At 34.4% G+C, this 15873-nt stretch overlaps 1 protein-coding gene and 1 long non-coding RNA gene across 3 annotated transcripts in view; both read left to right on the forward strand.

The window, feature by feature from the left end:
* LOC138130946 (LIM domain transcription factor LMO4.1) overlaps nucleotides 1-15873 on the forward strand; it is a 249212-nt gene that overhangs the window by 94676 nt on the left and 138663 nt on the right. The gene's annotated exons all lie outside the window — the stretch shown is intronic.
* On the forward strand, nucleotides 5463-8816 carry LOC138131719 (uncharacterized). Its single transcript, XR_011159881.1, has 3 exons — nucleotides 5463-6006; nucleotides 6058-6255; nucleotides 7738-8816. It is a non-coding gene; the product is annotated as an uncharacterized lncRNA (long non-coding RNA).

Below are 15873 nucleotides of genomic sequence, written 5' to 3' on the forward strand. Positions count from 1 at the left end.
GTTTTCAGAACCATTGTTTCTTCCTGCGAATATTATATTGCAAATGAAATGCTTTTAGCTGGTCTTGATGACTTCCATTATCTCATCTAGATCAACTGGAGGAGTCATAAAAGTACTAAATAATCTTTTCAGGTTGTTAACTAATTTACCATCTCATTTTTTCGATCTATAAAATGGCACATTTTTTGCTATTCAAGTGCCAAAGTAAAATATGACTCGCAGATTCAACCCACGCAGTTATTACTATGAAAACGGTGAATCTAGGAGATAATTCCGTGATGGCAGAGATAAAATTCTTAAAGTTAGCATAATTGAACGTTCTACTTTAGAACAGCCGCGCAAGCCATTCTCGTTTTTTAACAATGGCAATTATTTAAATTTTTACACCAGCTTAATTATTTTTTATTGTTTCAGGTACGTTTGTTTTCTTAAGATCAAGGCTAGTGGACAAGCTGCGAGGTGAAGCGAGCTGGATTAAAAGTGGCGATAATTGTCGCTTTATCCGACAACAAAACATCGAAATGGGTCTTCTGCGACTGGTGAAAAAGGCGGGTATGTTTAGAACGAGTACAAATTCCTATCGCGAAGAGTTCAGTAACATTGTCGCAGTCATGCAGATGTAACGAAATTTTAAAACCCGCCAATTAGCGTGTGTGTTTTGAAACCGTTCAAATATTAATTGGGTGTTTTCTACAAAAAACAATTAAACGTAGCAAAAACCATAATTAATCATTAAAACCGTTTTTAACAGGGCTCGAGCTAATCAAGAGCAGCTTGTTAGTGAAAGGATATGTGGTCGAGATACTTTTTTCTCGATAATTGGCGTTGGGCACAAAAAAGCGCACGATCTAAAGCTCAAAATCACCGTTACTATTATTATCATCGTCATCTTTTTTTATATCTCGTTCTAATCTTCCTGTAATAAACTTCGTTAAACCACGAATTATTCGATTTAATTGGTACCCAATTTTATCGGAATATCGCGGATCCGGCTGTTTACCCACCTTACAAATTGGGAAACAAATTCATAAAATTTAATTGTTGTCACGGACACGAGCACTTTTGTCAAACGCTGCTCTTAACCGGAAGAATAACCTCATTGTTGTCAAGGTAAAAGGTAATCGTTGCTCTCTCGTAGAGGTCGACGATTTAAAACAATTATTTCAGCAAGGTCAAGGCTGTTATTGCAAAATTTTGCAAAATTGAGAATCTGGATTGCTCTACAGATCTTTAGATTGTTTTTCACAGTTTTGATACTCGTCTCGTGGACCTAATAGCGAGAGAAGTGCAAAAATATATTAGTTAATAGTCGTGTTACACGAGGTTCCGTCAGAATTATCAGAAATAAAAATATTTTATTGATTGTAAAAAAAGAGAAGGGGATAGGACATCGAGGCTGGTTTATTTATCGTTATGGATATTTCTCTCAAGTAATGATAATTCCTCTGAACCCATTATTTTTTAATACCATTTGTTTTTTGATATACGCCCACTTTTTACACGACATCCACGTCGGAGTTTGTTCATACGGCATTATGGATTGCAGACAATATTGAAGTCACGTAATGAAGCTACGAATAATTGAAGGCACAACGGAACGCGGTTTCTTCCGGTGGTCACCCATCCGCACACTGACCGCACCAGGGACTGCTTAATTTCACTACTTTCGTAGTAGAAGGGCCGCCGTAATGACTTAATAACTTCATTGTTGGGTGCAAATTTATTATAGTTTTTTTTTACAAAAGTAAAAATATTTATTGAATGGTCTATTCATCACCGTGTTAACAGTTGATTTTTTTCATAATTCTCTTATTTAGTCTGTTTTGTTAACCGCGCATGTATTACTAAAGATCTTACTTTCACAATAATGAATTAAAACTAATTATTTTGTTCATACTGTATTGATTAATGCATCTTTTTTTTCAACCAGACAAACACACTTGTACATTTCGTTGGCCATGTTCAATCTTTCATAACATTTTTTACTATCTTCGTTGAGATAAAGGGGCAACAAGGGACTTATTTGCAATTGAAATTAATACCACATTTGGCATTAATTGTTATTATTGGTGGCGAGAACACTGGTCATTTAGTAATAGGGGATCGTACTACTATAACACTCAACAAAATCAGAAACCGCGCAGAAAATGGAAAAAAAACACCTAGAATTTGCAAGAAATTAGCTCATCGGGATCTATATACAGAACTTTTTGAATTATAAGAAGGTTTTACTTAAGAAGATAGAAGCAGTTCTGAAGTGAGTTCTTCTTCCTCCTTCTCTTTCTGTAGGCGAATTGCCTGTTCAATACTGGGTTTTTTGTTGTTGTTCCTAGTTCCTGTGAGATGGATTGTCAGCTGTTCTATCTTTTCGATGGTCTTCCGGTAGGTCTTGTGCCATGTAGTTTGTAGTTTTTGGCTATCTTGGTTAGTCGATCTTCTGTCAGTCTCGTTCAATGTACCTACATATAAATATTAAAATTTAAAAATTTATACAATTTTACCACTGATAAAAAATATTCAAATGCTTGTATCACAAAATGCTGTGGACCATTGACCAATGATCGGAATCTGGCACTCATTTTATTCAGCTGTTTAGTTCGTTAATGTCTTTGTGTATCGTTCTATTATTGTGGATTGAACTTTTTAGTGACAAACTCTTCCAGATCATATTGTCGTGAACGCGATTATTTTTTATAATAATTAAAAAAAAAATTAAATAATCCAAATAGGGAATAACTATGTGAATTTCTCATGGACTCGTTTTTTTTTTGTTCTTTTATGAAAAATATATTATTGTATTGATAACATAATTGATAAGATTTTTGATTTACAATGCAAAAATTTCCGATAATAATGCGGAATCTGAAAAAGTGCCCCGAATGCTTGCAGCGTTTGCACCTTGAATGTCAAGGGAAATCCTCTCAAAAAAAAATTTCTATGATTTTGAATCCCCTTATTATTTATTTATATCTTTTGTATTAGTTCTACTTGAGTTTTTAGTTTTCTTTTGTCCTGATTGTATTAGGCACATATATTGAATATACAGGTGTCTCAAAAATGGCGCCCAATCTCCTAAGGGTCTTAAAGAATAGAAGTTTGGGAAGGTAAATCTCAATACAAAATTTGATCGGACCAACAGATTTTGTATAACTTGCTCTTAAATATGGTAATTTCAAAGAGATGTATCTCCTTTATTACCAAATTTTACAGCTGAATTATAAATTACTTTACAATGTTACTTTTTCCAAGACCCCTTTAGGTAGTGGAACAACACCGAAGTAATTCTTTTTAGAGTAATGACCTAGCAAAATACGCTAAAATAACAGTGGCAACATTGACCTCAAAGGAGAATTGGTTTAGTTGATTGTGCATACCAACCAATGTTGCCAAATTTGCTTATTTTAAAATGTGTATAACTTAGAAAATAGTCAAAGGAAAAAAATTCACAACGAAATTGAACTCAACTCTTCAAATAGTTTAACCCCTCAAGAGATTGAGCGCCATTTTTGAGACAGCCTGTATGCATGTATTTATTTGACGTTACTGAAAACTGAAAATTAAAAATGTGAATGAAAGCTGGAAAATCTCCAATAAATCACTATTTTTTAAACAGAACCCAGTTTTAACAAACTAAAGCCATTATCTATTTTTTTATTAGCTTCGAAGAATGAATAACTGAATGAAATTAATGAACTTTATATAAAGCATTTGGTCTACACAGAAATGTTATGTTAAAATAAAAATGTTTATTTATTTTAACATAACATTTTTTAATTTTGAAATGTTATGTTATTATAATTGTTATGGTTAAAGTTTATTATTGTTAGGGATATTTTTGTTTAAACCCTTTTTGGAGTTAATTGCTGCTTTCCTTTTGGCAGAATACTAAGTTAATTCTGAGTTTAACTTAAGATACTAACTTAATGGCACGTTCCTTTTACCATCTCAGTATCTTAGTATTGGTTAGTATCTTACTTCGTCCCTCACCCCTGCCAAGTAAGCTGTTCTGCTTGCTTGAATTAACTCAGCCGGCGGAGTTCGGAGGTGAGGTTATGTGTACCGCCGTACTCTGGCCGTACCGAGCGATATTTATGTCAGATTTTTTCCTTGAACAACTTAGGTTAGAAAACTTGGTTGCTTGTAAATGGAAAATGCTAATTATCATAATATATCGTAGCACTGAACCTGAGTAAAAATGAAATCACATTGAAGTAATTTCTCGGGTTTTATGTTTCAGAAAAGAAAAACGTTTATGAATGAAATTTATTGCGATTTTTATGTTAAATACTATGGAGAAAGTCCAGTCAAAACAAAAACGAAGTAATAAAAATGTGACCATTATTTTATATAAATTCTGGTACTACTGGTTTTAATGTAGGTAATTAATTATTATTTAACATGAACTAGAGACTGTTTCCTGATTTACAGGTGTTTTTCTTTGCAAAAGATTAAGATTTTTCACGGAAGCCACTAACACCTAGTAATTTTTTTTGCCAAATATTGTACGATTTTTCTAGTACATTTTCATGGTAAGAATTCTGAATGTGTTCACTCTTCAAATGTCTTTTTTACATACTTTGGAGAAAATATGTACCTTTGGAAAAATTATTATCCTCTAAATGGTACTCTCGATGTATGTATGTGGTTATTGGCGATTTCGGCTACCGTTGGGGGCACCACTGTTGAGAGATCGTAAGTCATAATCGCTGGACCCGGCTAATGTTTGTGCATTGTTTTCTAAGTAAGTTGTTGCTTTTACGTGAATTTGCGGTTTCTGTGGTGGCTTTTTTAAAATTACATAAAATTTTAGGTTATTTAGAGGCAATAGCAGAAAGCAGTTTTTAATTTTAGCTAGTGTTATTAAAGTGGTGCATGCCGGGTATTGATCCTAAGTGTTTTATTATGAGTGGCAAATCATCATGGGCCAGCATTTTGTTTTAAATCAATAAATCATTTCAAAATATACCTATATACCTAACTATATTATTTAACTTACAAATTTTAATGTAGTCTTCTCTTCTAAAGTGTTTTCCACAGACCCACATATAATTAGAAGAAGGTTTTCCCATTAATGAAGCATTTTCCCATGCTTTCCTTCTGTTTACCCGGTCTTTAGAACCAAAAACATTTTCGATGAAAACATATTTTGGTTTTACGCCACAACGGGGAATAAATGGAAACATGCTTCTGGTTCGTTTTTTCGGCACGTGTTCAACCAAAAACATAACAATTTGTTTTGTCGAACTTATTTTTAGTCATTTTTAAATAATAAATTTCAATTAAACCGTCATTTTGTTTTAAAACACGAACCACGTGAATAGCCACGGGCCTGAATATGCCCTATAATTATTTCATAGAATTCACACCAGATGTCTCACTGTTAACTAGAATCGCCAATGCTTGTCAACCTACTGTAGCTTAAAACTAGGATTTTCTCCGGTATTTTGTAATCGTTTGAGTTCTCTCAGTTAACTTTAATTGACACGATCAGCCTGAACAAATGAAATTTATTAGCAACTGGTCAACCCAAGTACTCAAATTGAGAGGCACCGTTCTGAAACCTCAATTGAAAAAATTCAATGGAATGTAAATTTTTTTCCGGGCTGAATTTCCACCTTACTTATTTGGAATTTATTTAAACGAATAACGAATCAACTGTGCGTGACAGCTAATGATTATCCTGCGCATCAGGGAAATAGTATTTCCGGTTTGAGAGAATGTAACATTTTAATTTAATATCGTGATTACGGCGCCCCAAATGTAAATTAGAAGTGTTCGACAGTTTTGAATGAAACGTTTAACTTTTTCCCGCTCCTAGTTTATCTGTGGCCAAATTTTTCCTGCGACCTTTTATCGGTCGACTTTATTATGATTTGTGATTTACGTCAAAGCAGACATAAATAATTCTGAAATTTTATTTGCATGTTTGATTTTATTGCGCAGATATGTCTGTCAAAGGCGGATAACTTTCCAACTGTTTTTCCCACACCACCGATTTCTCAACAGGTAAAATTTTATATTATCTGTAATTGATTTGGCTAACTGTGAAATTTATAGTGGTTGTAAAATCGATTTTATATTTCGGTCTCCATTAGCTGAGAGATACATACCAGAGCATTAAGTAGTTCTATTTGAGAAAAAAGATCGCTTTGCAGTTGGAAAGGATTATCATGTTACGATTTTATTAGAAGGGGCACCGTTACAGCCTAATGTGTCTTGGTAATATATTGGATTTCGTCGAGAGAAAAGCAAAATGTAAATATTTGTTAATGGGTTGTGTTGTTAACGTTGCTAATGCTCCGAATTTATTTGAAATTGCACTTTAACGTTTGATGCATTAGGCACTCAGCGTTGTCTATATTTAATTCAGTAGTTTTTCAGTCAAGCCACTTAATTTAAGTAAGCCATTCGGTTTTGGCAAAGAAATCTGATTCAATTTGGATCAATTAACTTGCAAAGTACTTGCCAAAGTGCTTAAGTGGATCGGATTGTAAATACGCAATAAATCGGTGGTCGTGGGCGATACCGAAATGGGGTGACCCCGAGGGGCCCAAATCAATAATAAGCAGTAGATCAGTGTGATGATTGCAACGCACATCTTGACAACGTTATGTCGTCCATAACAATATACGATACTAATTTGAACAACAGTTGTTTTGTTACTTACTTGGATTTATTGGTAATTCTATATTTTATGTGGCCGTAAAACAGTTTTATACACATCCAATTCATTCTTGGATGTTTTCCTTTAAACGCGACATTCGCCAATTAAAGTCGAACCCGGCCGTAAAATCGCCAATTAGCTAATTCATAAATTTCTAATCGATCAGTGAAAGCTCAAAATCGATCTCGGGGAAAAAAGTCGGCCATTTTGTTGCCGATTGTGAAACGGTGAGCCATTTATCTTTGGAGATGTCGTGTGCTACCGTATAGTTATAAGATAAGTGATCTTTATCTTAATTTGTTAGGTCTTTCATCAGCAGCAATGTTTACCCCGAGTGGCAAAGCACTTTACTCTTCTAACCACTTAACTTTTTGTGAAAAGAAAAAAACAAACACCTCCATTAAGATATAAAAACGATATTGCGGCGCATTTACACATGTAGTTTTGTTGTGGCATGATTACAATTAGTGGACATTCCATTATGTTTGCTTCTTTGTGTAAGTCAGCTGGTAACATTTGCCGTCGTAAATATTTGTCTAAAATGCATTTGGAGGCTTGGACCGAGCTCAATACGTTCATACTCGCTAATCGTGCCAATGTCGGAAGCTTTAATTCTGTATCACACGACATGACGGTGCTTTTTATCGTTTTTTTCCTCTATCAGACATTGTACGTTGTATCAGGAGCTCCTAAAACTAATTGAGCTTAATATAAATACCTCTAATGTACCATGAAAAGGATTTTATAACGTGACAAAATATGGTAATGCTGAAAATTACTTGTAAGCCGCCTGTCTTGTCGGTATCCGTGTGAAGACATCGAACGCGAGTATATTATTAACACGAGGTACAGTTTTTAAATTGTACGAGGTACCTAATCACGTATCTGAATTCATTAAGTATTCATTATGATCAGACGCTTGAAAAGTAGAACTCGAGGATTTTCGAGAAAAGCCAATTTTTTTTTAACTATAGCTTTAGGAAAGAAAAAACATAACTTTGTTTATTTATTTCTGATGTTTGATAATAATCGAATGATATCTGAATTATGAGTTTTATTTTATTTTGTTTAAGTTCCATGGGAGTTTGATCTTGCCTTGAAACAGCAACAATGAAGTACATGTCGCAAATGAAATCCTCTACAACAGAACTACTTCTGTTTCAAATACAAATTTTGATCTTTGGAAGCCCACCAGGGATTTTGATTAATACCAGATACGTTCGGGACATCTTCAATATCAGTTGTGTAGGTATTGTATTTCTTGAAATAGCTTGTCATTATTTTAGCAGAAATTTCTATAAAAACCAAGATCTGGCTTGAGGAGGTCAGATAATTTTTTAATTCCCCCTTGAGTTTATTTTCCTGTTAAAAAAAGGGTTTTGAAGAAGACTTTGGGTCTTGAAAAGTGAAATTTTCTACTAATCTACACGGCACTGTGTGACTGAAGGGTACAGTGTTAGTGCTTATTCACAATGGACATAAGACATAAGAGATACCTAAGAATAATTTGTAAATTTGGGCAATTGGAAAATAATTTATGTGTCCATATAACTCGAATATGATTCTCCATGCCTTTTTGTATACAACAATAATGTTCACTGAGGTCACTTCTCATAGATTACGTAAAAATTAATAGTATACACACTGCATGTATCATGAATTTCGTATGCCTTATGTCAAGCTTATGTCCATTGTGAATAAGCACTTAGTCTTCTTTCCTCATATTAATTTTCACCAAGTCTGCAACAGTATTGTCACCAAAGCACTTCCAAACGGTTATAGAACTACTACTATTGTTTTCGCGAGGTCCCATGCGATTGGCTAATGTTTAGTACCAACGGTAGGACCGCCCCTATCGTCATTCGGCCAATCGGAGCGCAGACTGACTCTTATAGTTCAACAATTAGTGCCATACTCATTGGTTTCATTCTCTATACGGCAAATACTGGTACAAATTTTTGGTGCGTGTTTCCAAAAGATTCAAATATAATACTTTTTCAGTCTTCGGCTGACCAGATTTAATGTCATATCACCCAGATCCCATTTTAAGTATTTTTTCTTGGCGACCATGGGACCCGTTTAGACTTTTTGTTTGCAGTGTCTACTGATGCTTTTGTATTTCGGCTCTAGGTTAATTCTGCACGAATTTTTAACTATTAAATAACTATATTCAGCTCCTAAAGTGTCTTAACTCATCGAAATTCCATATCTTTATTTCTACCTGTTTCTATAAATTGCTTAATACTGAATTGACTGACCCAAAAAAACTTCTTCTAGAAAGTACAGCAAATCTATAGTTTCTCAGAGAAATAATATTTTTTCGTTGTTTAATTATTTTTCTCTTGCTCTTTCTTCATCACTTCATGCCAATGATGATTCCGCGATGAAAAAAATAAAACACTTTTAGAAATTGTGACGGTTGTTTGTTTTTGATTCTAATTATTTTTCATGATAGTTATAGATACTATTAAAGTTCTTTTTCCTAGATCTTTAACAACCAGCATTGTTATTCAGGCTTCTTAACTTGGAATACGTAATATAATATACTCTGAATAAAATTGTGCTAAGATAACGTGCATTAAAAAAAATTGTGGTCAAGGGACCTGGTCCTCAGCACCTCAGCTGTCAAATATGTATTGCATAAAACAGGAAGTGTAAAACGAGAGTGGAAGTGGACGGCCATTAATACGAAATTCGGAAACCATTGGAAAAATTATAAAAATGTAAAGTGAATGAAAGGATCTGACCTGACCTGACCAAAATGAGGGTATACATCTGAAAGATATGTTAACTAAAAAGATGAGCTACGTTTGCAAAAGACAGAAAGCCACGGCCTGGTTGACCATAAACTTATTTGAACGCTCGTTACACCTATAGTTGGGGGTGGTGCATGTACGAGTAGACTTTAGTATAAAAATGAAATACTAAATTGCAAATCAGTTCTAGCTAATCAGGTACTCGGATTTGCCTCGTGCCTGAAACCTAGTGGTCACGCTGTAAAATACATCTACCACATTGTAATGTAAATAACTATAGCTTATTTATAACAAAAAACTTTTTTCAAAACCTCCTCGTGCAAGAAATTAGTTATTGTAAATAATACTTATGATTTTTTCCCTCAAACAGATAAGGATGAATTTATTGTAATGTCTAATTATCGAAACGGAATATTCAACAGTGATGAAAACCATTGAAAGGTTTCATGAAGCTGAATTATTGAAGTTCACATGTATTATGCAAATTTATTCCAATAAAAGGTGGGGCGATGAGAAATTCAAAATCTCCAACAGGGGGCACTCTCTGAAGACAAGCTTTGGGAAACACTGTTTTTAACTCAAAATGTTTATGAAAAGATAAATATTTCAATTTTAGTTTCTCTTAATCGTTATAAAATTTAAAGAAATAAAATGAATGTTAATGAAAAATTGATATAGAAAATTTTGTTTGTGCACGATTTGTGTCGTTTCCTTTCTTTATGGCAAAATGTGAAGGTGCCTGAAATAAATTTAGGATAAAATGTCAAATTTATTTACAGTTAAAGTTTTAAAGTAGGTATATTTTTATTGGATTATAAATTTTTAATTTTCCGACGTAAATATCCTCTCGATTTTTGTAGTAGGGTAAATTGTGTTTTGTGGGTTCGGCGCTTCGATATCTCACGGTAATAACTATTGGCTTGATGTTTCCGTTCCTTATAAAAATGAAAAAAAAAGAATGCGGGGGCTTTAGGCGTGCAATTAAGCAAATAAAATCGGGGTGGTGTCTTGAAGGAAACGGCCGCGTCGAGAGCAATAACGTGGGTTTTGTGTGCGACAAAGCAAATTTAATTAGAGAACGCGCACCTTTCCCCGTGACCGGAGAGAAATATCTGACGATGAATGTAATTTCTAAGGTTGGCGGCGGCGGCGGCGGCGGCAGCGGCGGTGCTTCGGAGTTCGGACAACGTCCGGTTCCGGAGATCAAAAGGCGGCCCCAGTAATTAAATACACTATAGAGCATTAAATTATCCACGGCGGCGCGGACATTGTTCAGACTGTACACAATCAGCGTGGACATCACATATGCACAAAGCATTCCTGACTTAATGAAAGCCCATTAGGTAAAACGTTTCAGAGTTTCAGCGCCGCTCCCCGGCCGCGTCCCCCGCCCCCACCGTCGCTGAAACAACATGTGAAATATGTATTTCTGCAATAGCCATTTGCTAATGTCAGGATAAAACATTAAATAGCATTTTAGTCGGCGCTAATGGATCACTTGAAATAACTTATTATCACTTCTATCGCTGAAATTCGACGATTCCACCGGACAGCTCTGTGCAGAGGGCATTAAAAACGTATTCAAAAAGGCTCCAGTGCCGGACCGATGCTCTTCACGTCCGATCCAATCCAATTTTGCCGGCCAATTTTCTACCGATCGGGAAATTAATTAACAACATTTTTTAAAACAACACCGGAAACGACTCTCGGTCTTCGGCTCTGTGGAGCGCGTGCCCCCCGAAACTACTCCTCTATTTCCGATGAGGGCTTTTTAATCGGACCAATTAGTCGGAGCGTATGATCAAGTAGCGCCGGTGTTAGATGTGACAGTCCTCGTCATTTATCCGACGGATTGGTTTCAATTAAACCGGCAAGTCCGGTTTCAGTTTCCGATATCGACGCAGGGAAGCCTTGGAATCATACTAATTACTACTAATTACTTTGTAAATTACTATAATTTCGCACAGACTCGGGGATTTTAGAATTTGGCCAATTAAAATTAATGATTTAGATTCGATTACTCGACAACCGGCGCGTTTTAATTGTAATTCTACACGTTTCATTTGTGAAAATCCAACAATAATCAGGATTTTCGCATGTCGAAATGTCACCGGGCGCGCTGACAAAATGTATATTACCAATTTAATTCATTCCAAAAATTAACATTAATTCAAACAAACAATTAATTAAGATAGCACCACCGTCCGTCGTCAAAGTATGCAGATATGGCACATGTTTCGTGTCTCCAACATTGATTTGTGTTTTTATTTAAATTATTTCGTGCATTGGATGAGTCATAAATATGCGACCGTAATTGTTGAAACATTTCATTTTAATTTATTTAAAATGAAATATTTCAGCGATAACATTTTATTGACCGTGAATTGATTACGTTATTTTTAAATTGTACATTAAACTTGCTTTCCGTTAATTAATAATATTAATGAAATGTTTCTATTATAAGTTACATATTTTTTAATTGAAACGTTCGACGAAATGTTCCCGACATGTGTCGAATTAATTTTGGGTCATTCAATCAACAATGTAATTAATTTAAGATATGGTGAAATTGAAACACGAGCTATTGTTGCAAATGCTTTTCGAATTTCGGTGAACTTTATTCAAGGCGCATTGAAATATTGTTTTTCTTAAATTTCAGGTAAGTAGTTAATTAAAAAATGTACTTTTTGCAATGATGAAATTGAAATTAGTAAAGCTTAGGTATATATCATATTTTTAATTTACCTATCGTGATGAAAATACAAAGAAACGTCAGAAAAATACATAAATATATTTGAAGAACTAGAAAGTTTAGTTAATTTTTTGATTTCTTAGGTCTGTACCTTTCTGCTTGACTTTTCAAAAAAGCAAAAAACTATTTGCTGGACTACAAGATTTTTAATATTTTCATGAAAGCTGTAAATATTTCGTCACAAGTATTGTGAGTACTTTGCCCACGATATTTTCGCAAAGGTCATGAAACTAATTTGTTGCTACTTCTTCGATGTCTAAAGAGACACTCTCGAAAGCATTCATAGTTCATTTTTAATTTTTTTGTGCGCATTATTACAAGTTTGACAAACTACTGGCTGGCAACTGACTGATTTTGTTATAAACAAAACCCTCTTAATTTATTTAATTTTAAGCCATGCATACCTATTAAGCAATTTAATATGTATTAGCAAAAAAAATTAACTCCAAATATCATTTCACACAAAAGAAAAAATAGTAGATTATATCATTAGAAGTAGAAGTGACTCTTTTTGTGCTAAGCCCAGAGATTGAAGACCGAGACGAAGTCGAGGTCGCCAACTGGACGAAGCGCAAAAAGACATTCTATTATCAATGATATATACTATTTTATCTTCAAGCGGATCACAATTTTTAATGTAGAATAACATATCTTGTACAAAATTTTGAAATTTTTTTTGCTGAGTCAGATATTGTTTAAAATATAATTTGGACACACAACCTGTTGTATGACTTGTATGTATTAACAAGTTGCAAATATACTAGAATTTGCAACATTCATGATGTACCAAAGTGTACGTGCCAAGTTTACTCATGGAAATTTAATAATTTATTCATGGTGTTTAGATATTGTTCATTGTGATTCTTTGCTGGTACTCTATCATATAAATTAACCCTTGCATTAAGCTGCTACCGATTAGTTACTGCATTTTTACTCATTTGCATTTTTGCTTGCAGAATTTCAATTTTTTTGATTGTTGGAATCACAAGTATGCTTTTTGTACTTGCAGAAGTTACATAATTAGAAGTATGCCTTCTAATTTCACGAGTTTTGGAGCTTTTAAAGCGAAAAAACAGTTGTGATGTAGAAAATGACGACACATTTAGAGCAGTAGTTCAGGTGTTTGAGGAAAAATCGTAATCAGTTTGATCCGCATTTGTGCGAGATGGGTATTGATTTTTTAATGCAATGCTTTTTAAAAGCTCCGCTGCCATCGCATGCAGTGGAGATTATGCAATAAAACTATAAAACATTTCAACATTTGTTCCGATAAGATAGGGATGTATTTATCCATATTTATGGGTTTTTTCTTGCGAAGGATTGTAAAATAAATGGAAGCATTTTCAGGTTGGCAATAAAGTAGATAAAATTTAATTAAAAGTAAATAACTGTCGAGACCTAATGAATTGGACCGGTTAATTTAAAGCGATTTTTTTTTTGTTTGAGGCTCTTCTCTAATCAATGACGGACTGCCGGCCGAGTTAAAGAAGCTTTTAGCGCGTGTTTTGATCTACAAACAACTTTTGTAAACGAGCAGACCTAAAGAGTTTAAGTAGTTATACAAATACACTTAAATGCTTTTTCCAAAATGTTTAAAAGCTTTTAATGGGGGCCCGATTTACGAGGAAAGACAGGGGAGACGAATATTTTCACAATTTACTTCGTTAATACCGGAAACTTGTAAGTAGTGCAAATTGGCGGTCATGAAATTCAGATTTAAAAACTTGGCCGTTTACAAAATAACTCGATTCCTCCGGGGCCGGCCCCCGACATTTCTTGAGGCAGCAATCTAAATTGCAAGTTATAAAGCATTTCCGCTATAATATTGGGTATTATATAACCATATATTGCCAGACATTAATACTTAAAGTTCTGCGGTATATTCAAGTAAGGCTAATTAAAATGAGAGAGAGAACAACAGTCGAGATTTAATTAGAGTTCCTTGTGCTCCAGCATCTATCATTTTGAGGCAATTGCCACCATCAAGTACTCTAAGACATAGTAAAGCACACTTTTAACAAAATAACTTCATAAATAAATTTTATTACTGTCTAAATTAGAGTCGTTCTGTATGAAAAGGTCGTAAAATAAGGTTGTACAGGTATTTCTTAATTTCCCTCCAAACCCAGACCTTAATTAAAGAACAGAGTCCTTGACATGGCACGCGCTGTAAAATTTTCAAAAAGTTGCCGTCACCGACGACGATCCTAACGAACTCCCTTCGATTACAAGGTTCTCCCGATCCACCATCAGGAAGACACTCCTTTCACCTTCTTTCCGAACGATAGTCGTCCTAATTTATGGAAATGCGGGTGCCCAATGAATTACTGAAAAATGCAAACGAGAAACTAATTAGAAAGATGATTACGTACCTTTGTTTAAGTAGGAATAATAAATTAATTCGTGCAGGTCGTCCATCATTATGGTGCTTTCCTAACCGCAGCAATTTGTTAGACGTTCTTTACGGCAGTTTTATTTAAATCGTGGGTATATAACACACGAAACGACCACCAGCTCTTTGCTTCCTCTTCTGAAACCCCCGATGACAGCAAGGAACATTTTGATGGTCGCCGTATATTATACACGGAAGACAATGTTTTTATTGCTTTGCCAAATGTTTTGAGACGTGGCGGTAGTAAACGTAACTAAAAATGACGTTAAAAAACACCAACACGTGTTTTGGGCTGAATTATAGCTTCCTATTATAGTGCATACGAAGATGCCGAATTTATTAATGTGATTATTTAGGTCCTCAATTTATTTATATAGCCTGAGTTATGGCATCCAAAATAGAATGTCTTACATGTCGTAACTTCTATATTGGTTAGACTTTTTATAAGCTTGTTATTTATTTTTCATCTTGTGTAATGAGCTATAAGACTTATATTTAGATTTTATTGACTGTTAATTTGCGACTCGGTTCAAACATTTAAGACACACAAGTTGCCACTTCGACAAAACGTCCTACCAGAACTGACGGAATGGGGGCCCGACCAAAACAGAGGGCGTTGTTGTTTCATTAATTTAATAATGGGAAACTTGGTTATCTGGTTGTTAATTAGGTACTGTTTGTGATATTTGTTGCCACTGGTGTAGAGATTATAAGGGGTTTTAACGTAGTTTCAAAATAATTTCTAATTTTGATACTTCAGGTTGATACAGGACATTTTGATATTAATTAATTAAACTTTTGTCAATTATTTTAATAAACATTATTGAAACTGAAACTGGGATCGAGGACAGCTTTTTTAATTCCGATTTCAAAAATAACTGCGAAATTATTGAAACACTTTTTTGAAATGTGCCACCCACTGATCAATTTACTATAATGTCGTACCATATACAAGGTGATTTACGAGAATAATGAGCCCGACGGAATAGAAAATGCAACCCGCAATTCATCAGGAGAAAAACCCGGACATTTACCGCTTCGATGTCCGGCTTTTTGTTGCAATGTATTGTGGATTGCATTTTCTATTCTGTCGGGCTCATTATTCCTCGTAAATCACCCTGTATGTAATCATTTTGCTAAGTGACAAAATCTCTTTGATCGAGGCCCAAGATAAAGAGGAGTAGTGTATAAAGTTGGAATTGACAACTCAATTAAGTTTTTAGCTTTTTCAATTAATTGAGATAATAAACTGTTTGTGAAGAATTTCTTCTTAAATTGAAGATAAACAGGTGTTATTTGACTGTTGAAC

This window comes from Tenebrio molitor, chromosome 5 (assembly GCF_963966145.1).
Source record: "Tenebrio molitor chromosome 5, icTenMoli1.1, whole genome shotgun sequence".
NCBI lineage: Eukaryota > Metazoa > Arthropoda > Insecta > Coleoptera > Tenebrionidae > Tenebrio > Tenebrio molitor.